Genomic DNA, 12,375 nt, shown 5'->3' on the forward strand with positions numbered 1-12,375 from the left:
TGGTCTCCCATTCAAGAATGGGGATTAATATTTCAGCACTAAAGAGTGGAGTGTATGGTTCCATTATACTTTGTTCCTACAGATTTATTTCTCATCTTTGACACAGAATGAATACATATATACATATAATATAAATAGTCATAATATATAGTTATGGTACTTATACAGATATAAAATAAACATATTAATTACCTCATTTAACTCATTGTTTAATGGATAAACTGGCATATATTACAACTGATTCAAAGGAGAAACAAAGCAGCCAAAATGTACATGAAATAACAGAAGGTTGACATGAATTTACATAAGTATATAAAACTAGCTTTTTCCATGGGATGAACACAGTCAATTTAACCTCCACTGAAAGAAAATACTAGCATGTCTCTACACAAGAAGTATTTTGCATTGCTATCAGTTTTCTACAATTTGCAGAACTATAAAATAGCTCAAAGGCAATGAAAGGTTAGAATCAGATAACACAAAAAAACCATGTTTAAACAATGCATAGTTTTCCTTTGGAGACACTCAGTAATCTTTTTTGCTCATCCCAAATTTCCTTATATCTTAAATTTGAATTTCTTTTAAAATCTAGTACCCTGGAGACTTGTTTTCTTCCTTGCAAGCGTGACTGTGTATTTTTAAAAATGTATTTTATCTAGTAAGACTGTAGATTTAGAGCAACAAAAAGAAATCTGAAGTCAGCTTAGTCTACCATATTGACTTGATTTTTCTCATCTGTAGTTTCTTCATCTCTTTTTCTGTAATCAAATTATCTCTCCCTTCTTCTACACTTCACTTCAATGAATTTTTTTTCCTGGTCTTACTTTGGCAGCGTTTTCTAGGTTTTCTGTCTTGGTAGTTGTTCAGTGTACTTCACTGCCTATACTATTAACTCCCTTCTCTATGCTGATGACCTGGAAATTGACACCTCAATTTCTCTGATGCTTCAGGCGCTTACTTCCAACTGTGCAGTAGATATCATCAAATATGTATCCCACTGGCAGCTCAAATTTGACAAGGCTAAAATTGAATTCATTAAACATCCTCTACCTACTCCTTCAACATGGTTTCCAAAGTTGTTCTTTGTCTTACATTTTCTCTGTATCATGGTTTGATATTGCAATCATTCAGTCATTCAAGTTAGACTCATATAAGACATCCATAATGTTTCTGCCCTACTTCCACATCAATTGCTACTTCTTTGTATCTCTTAGAATCATATTTCATTCTTTTCCCCAGTGTCAATTCTTCAGTTGGTACTTTACATTTCCCCATTTCTTTTGGACTTGTATTAGCCTAAGTTCCTGTATTCTCTTGTTTCTAACTCATGAAAATTCACTCTATATCTGCTCAACAAAGACTTGTATCTAAAGTATGAATTTTAGCATATCATTATCCTTCTTTAAAAAATAATTGGCTTTATAATACACAGATAAAGTTTAAGCTCCTTAGCCACACATGGAAAATTATAAGTTGGGCTTCTTAACCACATCATCTGACACTGCCACACTTGAAATCAAAATGCTGAACCATATCAAAATATGTGAAATTTCCTTACTCACTATGCATCCTTACCCTCCCCAACTGTGGTATCTTATTTAGGTTATCTCTACTCAGAATTTACCTTTCTGGAGGAAAAAAAATATGATTCCTAAATTCCTTTGGGACAACAGAATTAATTGGACATAACTTTCCTATGTATATATATGAACACAGCACAGAGAATCTCCACATGATGTACAACCTCAAGACTGGGATCCTAATAAGAATAAGTTATTCATGTATTTATAATATGTCAAAATACACTCTACTGTCATGTATACCTAAAAAGTACAAAAATAAATAAATAAAGATTCCTTTGGAAAGGTCAAGAATTTCTTCACCAAAATTTTTTATTTTCAATAAATGGTAACCATTTTAGAATGTGCTTTCTTCTCCTTTGAGCTCATCATTGTAGAAAAGAACACCCACAAGAAAATAAGCAAAGACTACATATTCAGAGTTTACTATAGCAAAGTAGGAAGCCACCCCCACTTGTATGTGGGACTCAAGACAGATAGAGAATTTAGAAAATTTTATGTGGAAAGTAAAACTAAACAAAAACAAAACAAAACAAACAAACAAACAAACCGAAAAACACAGAATGCTTTCTTCATGCCTTGAGTGGAAAATATTGGCACAGGGAAACTGTGTGTGGGCTAACTAGCAGTAGGACGTCCTATGAGATTGATTATGGGTGCATTTGCAGTTTTCTTCAGTTATTCTGAAGTTGGCGACAAAAATTTGGGGAACTGTCAGTTATTAATCAAATCATGGATATTTGGGGCTGATTATTAAAAGAGTTATTATTTGACTTGCTAGATGGGTTGCTAAAGATAGCTATCTGAATGCCTGGAGAGGTTGCTGTTAATAATTGGTTGACTGCTGGTTACGAGAGTCTCTGGGTCAGAGTTGTACATTATATACAATCTGGCCATTTTCTGTTTGAATGTCTTTTATTCAAATGGGTGGAAAAGATTATATCTTTATTATCTACCATTACCTACCATCATGTTTGGATCAAAATGTATGTCTGTTAATTTTAAATGCTTTAAAATTTCACAATAGGATTTAATTTTCATCTAAATGATAGCCTATATCTTTTCAAAAATAATGAGACAACTGATAGCAACACACATATATAAGTCAGGTGCAGTAATAGTCATAATAAGCAATGAGGTCAAATGAAAGCAATAGAAAAAATGTTAATCATAAAGAAAAATTCATCAGTGTAACCAAGCATAGCATTTGATCCTGTGATACCTGGAAGTGAGGATATGAAAAGAATTACAATTATTATATACATAGCATATATTTCTAATGGTGATTCAGATTTTTGTCATTAAATTTAAATGTCTTCTAAAAACTCTTTCTGAAGTATTTTTACTTTGTTATATGTTATTGTTCACTATGTATTTTGACATTTCTATTATTTCATCAAGTTGGTTATTTTACTATAGTAATTATAATCTGTGTATATTTATAAAACCTCTTCTGGAATTCATAAATGTTGCCTAATAAATAACTATCATCCTCAACATTTTACAGTTCATGATCTGTGGTTGAAAAACATCATTTTATACCATTTAAGTTTATACTCCATGAATTTTAATCTTTTTTTTAGACATGCAAACACTTGAAAGTGGGAAAGTTAGAATCGAAGCTTTATGAATAGAAAGTACAACAATGCCTCATTTTGCCATTATAGAATAACATTGTGTATTGTCTATTGTTATGCTCATTATTTAAAAAGGCAATACTTACATATGTGTGTTTTTTACCTAGGAACACCATAACAAAGTACCATGAACTTAACTACTTGAAACAACATAAGCTTATTTTTTCACAGTTTTGGAGGCGAGAAGTTCAAAATCAAGATGTTGACATGGCCATGAGTTTTTGAACACGGTAGGAAAGAAACATTCATTGCTTCTTCCAGTTTCTGATGATTCCCAACAATCTTTGGCATTCATGGACTTGTAGCTACATCATTTATATCTTTCTATGCCATCACATGACCTTCTTCCCTGTGTCTGTAGCTTTGTGTGTCCTCCCTCTTCCTTATATTGACACTAACCATACTGGATTTAAGGTGCATGCTAATCCTATGGGACCCCCTTCTTAACTAATTACATCTGCAAATATTCTGTTTCTAAATAAGGTCAGGTTCTGGGGTGGATAATTGGAGTCATCCAGAGAAAAAGTGCAGGTATAAATACACATATAAACATTTCATATACAAATATTGACAGGAAAAAATATCAATATTCAAAAATCAAACAATAAGCAATCTAAAACTTAAATCCTAAATATTCTAACCACTCAAATAATAAAATTGAATAAAATATTTAGTAATAAATTTAATAAAAGTATTTCAGGACTATAAAAGTATAAACATAAGAATGAGAGAAAGTAAATAATTCTAAATAAAGAGTTATGCCATGTTTATGGATTGAAATACTTAAAATTTTTAAATGAGAAATTTCCCTTGAATCTTTAGTCGAATCAATCAAAATAAAATGCATTTTAAAAAAATTAAAAAACTGACTCTAAAATATATGTTAGTTTAAATGACTTAAAATATCCAAGACAATTTAAATAGAAAGAATTATGCTGGAGGACTCCTTTCTTGATTCAAAACTAATGATTAAGTTATAGGAATCAAGACATCATGGTGTGGGCACAATGGAAGAAGACAGATTAGGGAAACAGAATCTTGAATGTAGAGAGGGTCACATACTCAAAAATGTCAAAATAGACAAATTGATGGATAATCTTTTTAATAATATATGTTGACATGACTGAATATATGTATATTTAAAGTATATAAAGTTTATTTACCATTCTAGGTCATAAAAGAAATGCAATTTAAATAATAAATACCACACTACTATATTCCTGCTAGGATAAATAAAATTAAAAAGACTGGTAATTCCAAATGCTGGTGAGAATGCAGGACAACTAGTGCCTTCACTGTAATGCTGTGGATAATCTGAGTGGTAAAGAGGTGTAGGAAATCAGTTTGGCACATTCTTGAAAAGTCCTACCATCAAAGTCAGAAATTTCAGACCTACATGTCTACTAAAGGGAGATTAAAAAAAATATATGTATACATCTCCATACACAGACATGTATACAAATATTTTTAGAAGTATTATTTACAGTAGACCAAAAACCCAAATAAGCCAATACACAATCAACTAAAAAGTAGATATAGAAATAGTGTATTTCATAAAATGGAATAGCTCACCACACATAACATGTACAAACTCCTAATAAATGTAATAATGTGGATACATATAAAAATAGAAAAAGTAGAAGCCAGATAGAAAATAAACCATATACTACTCAGTGTGGTTTATATGAAAGTTCTACAAAGCACATCTATAGCATTAAAGAAAAATGTGGCTGTCATGGACCCAGGATCAATCGACAAGGAACTTGATGACAGCATTCTAAATCTTGGTTTTATTGGTGGTTGTATGGCCACCAATAAAATGACCAGATCTCATCAAATTTTTATGCATAATGGATGCATATTGATATACGTAAAATATAATAAAGCTGCAAGAAAAATTGTCTGATTCACCTCTAAAATATTTGGCATCAAAATGTCATTCACACCTGTACTCCTCAAACCATTGGCACTGGCATTTCTATAGCCCTCTTTTTCCTGGGGTCCAAGGGAAGACTCCTGTCCTCAAATCCTCTTAATTGCTTTGTCCCTCAATGATAATGTTGCTATTACTCTTGCTTCCAGCTCTGCCTCCTACGTATTGTCTGGACTGGAGCAGAACAATTCATCTGTTCAAACCTTTCTTTGCTTTTCTTTCATGTGAGAAATGCTCAACCAGCTAATTTCCAACCATCCTTCTACTTCTAAGTTAGTGTTACAAGAATCAATCTTGGAAAACATTTTTAACACAAAACCATTCCAAGTTTAAAGCAAGGTTCTTTGTGGAAAAGAATTTTCTTTCTCTCTCTGATGACCATGTTTCATTTATTTGCCACCATGACAGATATAGCTAGATGCTGATTCTTTAGCTCACAACTCTTATATAAAGGTGGCATGTGTAATTGCAGGTCGGCTTGATCAGCACCTTCTCTGGAAGTGGAAAAATACCAGCCTACTTCCTTCAGAAACAGGACTAGAAACACCAGATGTGATCACCACCAGGAACAAAGAAATGAAAACTACCCTTTAGTCATGGGCAAAAGCAGTCAGCTCTTTTCATCCCCAGCTGTATCCTGTAGTTTATTTTTAATACAAAGGCAGTCCCTCTGGTCAACTTCACTATGATTTTATAAATATTTATTTTCTTAAATCAAACAATTATAGCCATTATATAGTCATTATCACCCACTTCAGGAGCATATGGTATAAATCTATTACATTTCTCCAATAAAGACTTTTTAAATAAAGATATCCCATAATGTGAGAAAGTGATTAAGGCCCACTTTAATTATCATGAAATATTTATTTATTTGTTGGTACTGGAGATTGAACCCAGCAGTGCTCTACTGCTGAGTCCTATCCCCGACCCTTTTCATTTTTTGAGACAGTGCTTCACTAAATTGCACAGGCTGACATTGTACCTGTGATCCTCCTGCTTCAGCCTCCCCAGTCACCACCATGTTGCTGGGTATCAAATACTCTTAACTGCCCATTTTAAAGGTGTCATGCTGTGCACTCTATATTACAAAGCACAGGTGGGTCCATGAGTTAGTTTTGAGTTTGAGTTTTTATCTCATTCCCTTGACATATTTTCTGTGTGCCAACCTTCCGGGTGCCACCTTCTGCCCAACACTTGTCCCATTTTTCTCTTACCCTAAGTTCTTTAGATCTTTGAAAGCACAAATAAAATGCTACCCTGGCCTCTACAGAGGATGGCTATTATTTCAATAGAAAGCAATCACTCTTTCTCCTTCATTGCCAGCACTTTGGGCCACTTTTTCAGTACTCAGCTCCTTTTATAAATCCCTGAGTTAGTCTACATTATTTTTAGCAGTTTTATCATAACCATCCACCAATATTCTAGAATGCATATTCTGATATATCTCTCTATGCTCTCTATTAGTTTTTGATCAAAGGGCAAATTCAGTGTGTTTGATAATTTTATTTCTCATAAAACCAAGAAATACTACCTTGTATTCAGGGACATTATTAACCAAATAATTAAGTCAAACTTTACATTTAGCCTAAATCTGATAAGAATGAAAAATTTTGATTTTTTTTTCTTCCTGAAGTCTTCCTTGGATTTTTCTTATCTTCAGAACATGGCCATTCATTAAACAAATATTAACTGACAACCTACTATGTACACACATACTGGTTACTTGAAATAAAACCAAATACAGCATAAAGCTACCCCTTTCCTCATGGAACTTATATAGATAACAGGCAAATATTAACTGTAATAAGTAATATTTACAGTATATTAGAAAGTGGCATTATGGTAAAGAAAATAAAATCACTTAGGAGGACTAGACGTGCTTCAGGGACAGGACACAAATAAGTTAGGAAATTAGAATAAACTTCATTTAGTAAGTATTTTTTGAACTCTGACTTTAAAATTGTTAGAGAGTTAGCAATGAAGATCTCTAAGAGAAGATCGAAGAATAGAATTCTTCCTACCACTTGAATTAGGGAATTATTTCCTAATACTTGACATTGAGAGAGTTTGAACTCATTTTAATCAGTTAGTATTTGCTGCATAACAAGCCATCCCCAAATCAGTAACATAAAATAGCCATCATCTATTTATCCTGTGATTTTATGGGTTCACAATTTGGACTAATAACAACTTGACAGTCCCTCAGATTGGCTTAGGTGATACTAGCTAAGTTCTTGCTTGTGCAGTCACTGAGTGGGTATTCTGGGGCTAGATGGTCTATGAGGTATCTGTAATGGGAGGGAGGACATCACCAGGTCCTCTTCCCATTTAATCTCCTATTGTCCAGCAGGCTTACCTTGGTTTGTTCACGTGGGGGTCAAGAGCAGCAAGAATAGAAGCTGCGAGGCCTCATGGGTCTTGGATTAGAATTCTTACATGATATGGATAACACAAAACCAACCCAGATAAGGTGTGGTGAAATAGGCTCCTTCTCTTGAAAGGAAAAGGGAAAATATTTTGATTATTTTACTATTACCTCTGACTATAAAGGAGGCTGGGCAAAGTGAGACATAGGTAATCTCAGAGTTTCAATTGGCTAAGGCAGGAAGATTATAAGTTCAAAACCAGCCTCAGCAATTTTGTGAGACCCTCTCAAAATTAACAACAACAACAAAAAAATTAAAATAAAATGAACTAGGATGAAGTTCAGGGGTAAAGCATCCCTTGATTCAATGCTCAATACTAATAAGAATAGTAGTAATGGTAGTAGTAGTAGTGGTAATAATAATAATAATAATAAACCATAAAGAAAAATTAACAATATTAATGTTGAATTATTCCCAGATTGGAGGTAGAAGCCATATCATTGCTTCATAATCATGTCTCAAAATTTTAAGAGAGAATTTAGAGTTACAATGAAGATCATCTTATGAATGTGATTCTAAACTTGGAATATTGTAGATAGATCTGTGTCCATTCGAAGTGACCCTCTATTATGAAAATTAAACACACTGTCTCCCATTTAGATTTTCTTCATGATAACTTCTAATATGATACAGCCCCTTATCACATCATTATGTTTTAAACATTCGGTTTTTCTTTATAAAATTATGTATGTGAGAAATAGATAAATGTTCTTAATTTGATTCTGATCAATATCAAGTATAGTCAAAAGATTAATTCCCTACTCTGATGTGCCATTTTCACATTGTTCTATTTTTAACTTTAAGTGAATATAAAGAAACACTGGTTTCTGATGTCCTCCAACACCTGCACATTTTACATTGCACATGTCCTGGTTGCTGCTCTTTATTCATTTTTTTATTTTTGAGTCATTCCCTAAGTACCTGTCTTAACCAAATTATATTTCAAAAATTCTTCCAAAGGTATATTTCCTTAGACCTGAGAATGAGTCTATAAGACTTAACTTTTCTTCTATAAGCTTTAGTTTATTTGGCTATTAGAAATGTCATCCCCGTCCTATGATTTTTTTTTTTTTTTTTTTTGCAAAGGTAAATGAGACAGAATAAATGACAATTCTTACCTTAGTGAAGTTAGTGTTACAAGAAGTAACATTCTGTCTATGGGCTGCTTCCCTCCTTTGCCTCTATTATGTCTATATCAAGAATTTGCTAATTCTTCTAACCCAGGGCAGCAATGTTAGTACAGAAGCTTACAGAGTCAGTCTCTGCTCATGGATAGACCTATAGCCATGACCCAAACAATTCACTCCGCAATCATTCTGAATCATCATTATCATGTCAAAGGAGTCCACGTTCTGATAACTGTGTAGGGCCCTTTATTCTCCATTAAAAGCAGAGAAGTGAGGTAGGAATAATAGTATTACTAATAGTGATGTTGAAAACATAATATTACCTACTATTTTTAGGTTCGCAAGTCACAACTGACCACCCTATCAGGGAAGCACTACTCTTACTCCCATTTTGAGGAACAGTGAACCTCCTAGAGGCTGACTGACTTGCCTAGGGATACCATAGCTGTTAACAAAAGGAACAAAGACTTGGATCTATGTCTAGTGTTCTCCTAATTCCTTGCTCTTCATCATTACACCATGCTATAAAAATGAAAATAGTTATGAAATTTTCACTGATTTACTGACATTAAAGCTGCCACTAATCATATTTACAATTATTCAATAAAAGCTTTAGAAAAATCTCTGGAGTTGAGTGATGTTCAGACACAAACAAAAACATGAATTTGAGAGAAATTTTAGCAACCATCATTGGATCAGATATAAATTAGGACTAATTTTTTAGAGTCTCAAAAGACTGGGATGTGGACCTGCAGTGATGATAATGGGATTCTGTGGATGTATGTTCTGGGCTCTAGAGAATTGGGTGATAGGTGGCAATTATCATTAGTGACTTTTGAATAAAGATGTTGGAGTCTTCTCACTCATTGGACCAAACAGTTCAATGGTCATTACAAGTGGCTGTAAAAAGCACTGAAATGCCATCAGAAAAAGAGTAATGCTTATTACCTTAGCAACCTATTATTTCCATAATGGCAGTGTGATTAAGAAATCAACATCAGACATTATCCCCCATCAGCTGTGGTTTTTAAAAGCTGGTGGCAGTGGTCACATATCAAACTTGGAACAGTTTCCATACCTTTAGTGGAACTCACATGACACATACCACTTTCTTTTCCAACTGTGACTTTAATTTGAATATTATCAGGGGCAGGCCAAAACAGATCTGCTATAAATCACTCCAAAAGTTTGGTCAAAGTTGCAGACACACACAGAGTATGCACTAGGAAAAGGAGGCCACAATTTTACAGTCAGGGTGTGTTACAAATCTCTCAGGAATAAGAACACAGATGCGGTTGTCACAATTTTTCCCCCTTATGCACTGGTTGTCAATAGAAGACTCAGGCCTTTTTTTTGAAAAGAAATGCATCACATCATGAGAAAAAACACCACCCAGTTTCAGTGCCAGGAAAAGAAACTATGTAGACCATGTCGTAAATTAAAAGATGTAAAAACTACACCAGAGGACATTATGCTTAAGGAAACAAATTCTCATTATTTTGAATAAGACTTTGAATTCTTAAAGTCTGACCTAAATGACAATTATAATTGGATATTTACAATGAAAAATATGTACAAAACCTACAAGCAATAAGTCAGTGATTATGCACTTGCTAAAAACATGTGCTCGGCATTTTTTTTAATTCCCTAATTAAATCCTAATTAGGATGTGCAGTGGAGTGTTAATTTTTGCTGGCTATACCTCCAGGGCATTTTTTTTACACCTTCAGGAGTGTAAGCTTATTCAGATATGTAAAAGATAATTATCAATAAAAAAGAACTACCACATTGTTGGCTTGGAGAGTTGCTTATGTGTGTTTTCCTTCTGCTACTGCAAAACAGCCCTGGGCAGCCTTGTGTGCCTGTGAAGGGCTTCATTTACTGAAGAAGTGTCCATCTTGGCCACCCTACAGGTGAAATCTGACTGCCCCATTCCAGTCAGGGTTGTCATTCCCAAGAAAAGAGAAGGCTATGCTGATACCTAGCAAATCTGAAAGGAGGGTTGGCAGCTCAGGAGGAATACTCAAATGCTGGTTCTACACAACAATTGTATATAATTGTAACAATTGTATACTTCAGTCTCTGAATGCACAAAGTCCATTTTAGCTTGCTGCTGTATGTCTTATAATTAAAGGATGGGTTTAATGATAAAAATTGGAAGGTATCTTTCTTAATTACTCTCCTAAGATTTTCTTGGAGAAAAGCTAAATGTGATCCCATCTGAATATAAGCCTCTGAAATTCTTTTTTTCCTCCATATTGCCAATATATTTTCCCTTTCTTTTCTTATTATCTTCCAACTGGTCAAAAATACTGATCCCCTATATATTAAAATCTTAAAGTAGGTATTGAGTAAGATATGCATAATGGAAATCAAAACTCCAACAAAAAACTTGCAGTTTGGAAATGGAAACATTCATAGCAAACACATTGTAATAATAATACACTACTAATAACATCAACAATAGCACTGATAACCAGCAAACCTTGCACTCTGGTTCTATTCTAAACACTATATGTACATAAGCTCTTAATTCATCTTTTTCAACAACTATAGCATTTTCCACATAGTTTGTAAATGCTGAAGATTAAAAAACCTAAGGAAATTGTCTAGAAATTATAAAGTCAGGAAGCCTCATACTCAGTCTTTTTTCTGAGCAAAAGACAGTTGCAGGAAATATTGAACATTTTTTCATGTATTTGTTGGTTGACTGTACATCTTCTGTGAAAGGTCTGTTCAGTTCCTTAGCCTATTTATTGATTGGGTGATTTGTTTCTTTGATGTTAAGTTTTTTGAGTTCTTTATATATCCTAGAGATTAATACTTTATCTGAGGTGAATGTGGTAAAGATTTTATCCCTATTGGTAGGCTCTCTCTTCATATTATTGATTGTTTCTTTTGCTGAGAAGAAGCATTTTAGTTTGAATCCATCCCATTTACGGATTCTCTAAGATTTTATCTCACTCCAATCAGAATGATAATTATCAAGAATACAAGCAACAATGAATGTTGTCCAGGATGTGGGGAAAAGGGTATGCTCAAATATTGCTGGTGGGAATGCAACATGGTGAAACCATTATGGAAAGCAGTATGGAAATTCCTCAGAAAACTTTGAATAGAACTACCATTTGACTCAGTTATCTCACTCCTCAGTTTATACCCAATGGACTTAAAATCAGCATACTACAGTGATGCAGCCACATCAATGTTTATAGCAGCTCAACTCACAATAGCTAAATTATGGAACCAACCTAGGTGCCTGTCAACAGATAAATAGAAAAAAAATGTGATATATATATATATATATATATATATATATGATGAAATATTACTCAGCTTTAAAGAAGAATGAAATTATGGCATTTGTTGGTAAATGGATGGAGTTAGAGAACACTGTGCTAAGCAAAAGGAGTCAAACCCAGAAAAACCAAAGGCCAAATGATTTCTCTCATTTGTGGATGCTGATTCACAATAATGGTGGGGGCAGATAGGGAAGAATAGAGTTACTTTATATTAGGTAGAGGGGAGTGAAGGGAGGGGAAGGGATATGGGGGCAGAAAGGATAGTAGAGTGAAACATATTATTAACTCATATATACAACTGCATGACTGATGTGATCCTACAATATGTATAATAATAAAAAAGAGAAATTATACTCCATTTATATGT

Source organism: Sciurus vulgaris (assembly GCF_902686455.1).
Source record: "Sciurus vulgaris genome assembly, chromosome: 17".
NCBI lineage: Eukaryota > Metazoa > Chordata > Mammalia > Rodentia > Sciuridae > Sciurus > Sciurus vulgaris.